Raw genomic sequence first — 3,363 nt, 5'->3', positions numbered from 1 at the left:
AATACTTATGATATATTCATGTAATGTGTGAGAGAGAAGAGACAAAGTTTGTGGATGGCAGTCAGTACAGATTCCTACTACTGGCAACAATGCCTGTAAAATAATGATAATAATTAACACTTTGGAGTCGCTCATCTAGAGACCACTATCCATAGAATGCACGATTAATTCAATTCATCTTGTTTGACAACTAGATTTTGAACAAATCTGACTCCATTATAGCAGAGTATGTGTTCACATAATTCTTTCCGTAAAACCCATCTTTCATTACTGCCCACCAAAATGGACTTATAAATGAACTTTTAAATTATCAACGTAAGACCTATTATCAATAATTCTAGTCCGAAGCTTCTTATTATGGTGAGACGAGAAAAAATGCTCCTCACCTGAGATGAAGTTAAATTAAGCTGGACCAAACTAAGACCTTTGTTAAACCATGAAACCAACTACTGTACAACAAACGCCACTTACTCTCTCCCTCCTTCAATCATTTTACGGCGTCATTTCGCTCTTCCTGACGTGAGATACCGTTCCCACACTCACCGAGAACTGTTGCTAACAAAGAGAGCAGTGAAAAGCGAAATGCTGCAGAACCTTAGAATAAATCTGAAATTCCACGAAAAGACAATTTCATCATTCCGTTCTGTCTTTCCGGCTTCGCTGACCTTCGCTCCGTGCTTGTTCTCAGGTTGCCCGAGGACAGGAAGCAGCCACGCGCTGTAATCTTACCCAAAAGCTAGACGAAATCTTGCTTTTGGGCTGAACCGACTGCGTTGAAAAGGAATTGCATTTCGATTATGAATTTTCATTATCAGCGTTGGCTCTTGTCTAAGAAATGCTGGATTTCGAATTCGAATAAATGGAACATCCTAATCATCTCAGTTTACCATACCAAGAGTTGGAAATCAGACAAAACACTTTACACAGTACGATGTACAAATCATTCATCATATATATATATATATATATATATATATATATATATATATATATATATATATATATATATATATATATATATATATGTGTGTGTGTGTGTGTGTGTGTTTGTGTACATTCATGAGGCACAAAACTTAAACAAGTAACATGCAAAATGTACGTGACATAAGTTTGGTTAAATTGCAAAACTAGATTAACATACCTGTCTGTCAACAGCGGCGGCTTGGTAATATGAGAAAGACATATATTGTACACAAATAAGTATGTATCTTTCTCATATTACCAAACCCGCAGCTATTGACAGACTGGAATGTTAATCAAGTTTGTTTCTTTACAAATAAATCATCGGCTATTTCGCACACGACTCGCTCTCTCAAAAATCTATCACTGAATGAATTGACTACACATCCCTCTCCTCGACCTCATCTTACGGAATATGTTTCATAAATTCAGACTTGTTGACGACTTTCCGGGCACGATATATTCATGACCATTAACATTCATAAATGTGAAACAACTACAAATAAGCTCTAGCTAGATTCCACGGCGTATAATTCTTCACAGAAATCAAATATCCCTTCATCGGGAAATTCATGATTTTCGCTTCGTAAATCTATAGGCTACCCATTCAGTGTTTGATCCTGCTTTTACCTCCCAGTTTTTTTCCTTTCTGAATAATGAATTAAAGAGTTGGAGGGCTTACGTTTCATCTCTCTAATTCGTCTGTTTCAAAAATGTTATCAGAAGTTCAAGTATCTCATTCATCAACAGATGAAAACGTTACGATCAAACTTGCTCATTTCCTGCTCTCTTTGACGTGGATTGAATATATTTACTCCATCATTTATAATTTATGGCTTTATCATTCCCATGAATCTTATACGAGTTTACATTTTTACATCATCTTCAGGTAGTTTATATGTTAAATTATTTAATTCCCTTTATTATTCTCAAGCGTCAATAAATAAAGTTCGCCAACTAGAGGTGCCATAACTAGTGGAAACTGGTACCTGGCATATAACTTGATGGTTGAGCACACCCTAGTCGCTCTTGGATTTATTCTAAGCATCTAAGAGAAAAAACATAAAAGTTTTTCATCAAGTTTGTGAATTTACGTCCGATGTTTTTCCGCAGTGTTTGAAATTAGACAGCACACTGCGGTTCTTACACTCCGACTTCCTTAGGGTTTAACGAAACATATTTTTCTTATTGATTACTTATCGTAAATATTATGCTATATGACTCCTGAACTCTCTGGAAGAGGAAGGAGCGAAAAACTAAAGAAGGATCGTGACCTTTGTTGGTCAATAACGAAAAAAAAAAAAAAAATCTGCCGAGATTTTTTTTTAGGAAAAATTTTGGTAAGCAACATTTTCGGTCGATTGAAATAAAAACATCTGAATAAAAACACCTAAAAAAGTATTGCTGCTCCCGGATATGATAACGATCTTAATAAGGGAGAGAATTTTAATTAACGTCTGATGACTGTCGTATTTTGGTTCGCGGCGTACCGTGAAACCTGGTTTTTACCATACAACGGATATGGTCCGTGTCGTATGGAGGATCGGCGGTTTTAAGACGATAACCTGATTAACAACTTAATGAATAAGCTTTCAAAATTAATTAACGCGCAGGTCGCTTACTTACATTTTGAAATCTAGTGCGAGACCTGTCGGTTTTTTGTATGGATGCTGACATTTACTGACATTTGTCAACTCTGATCGAAGCATCCCAGATGTGACCTCAAAAGTGAGTACGATCCCACCTCACCCAAATCCTTGCATACAATTCTGAACCCTTATATATAAATCCCGTCATTAGAATTACTCTCACTGAAGAAAAGACAAAAAAAAAAATTCCTTTAGTGAAGCATTTTGAAATCTATTCAGACAGCTGTCGGCTTGTAAATAAATTGACATTTGCGGACATTTAACAGTTTTCATCAACTTTGATGTTAGCAGTCCAGAAGTGAAGCCCGAAAAATGAATATAATTTCACTACAACCAGAACCTAACATACACTCTCGAAGCCTTTGATATAAATCCGATCGATCAAATAAACATTGACTAAAATGATCAGAAGACAAAAATTCTTTTAAAGATGCTTTTAATGAGAGTATAAGCACTAAAAGCTGACTAATTTTCAAAACGCCATTTAAGTTAGCTACTTCTCCAAAAGGAAAATAGCAGCAGGATGGTGCCAGGCTCAGGTACTCTGTAAGTTTCCTTTGAGCCTAATGAATTTCATTATCATTTGGACTTATAAGATTCATCTCCATTTGAGCCTAATTGGATTCATTTTCATCCGAATTTTCTTTTTATAAATCTTTTGTTCCAATTTGTGCCAATTTAGTATATTGGGACATTTTGAATGTAAAGTTGGTGTCTTTCAAATTATTTTTCAGTTTAATAAGAAAATTCCTCA

This window comes from Macrobrachium rosenbergii, chromosome 6, assembly GCF_040412425.1.
Source record: "Macrobrachium rosenbergii isolate ZJJX-2024 chromosome 6, ASM4041242v1, whole genome shotgun sequence".
NCBI classification, from domain to species: domain Eukaryota; kingdom Metazoa; phylum Arthropoda; class Malacostraca; order Decapoda; family Palaemonidae; genus Macrobrachium; species Macrobrachium rosenbergii.
This window is presented reverse-complemented; position numbering follows the sequence as displayed.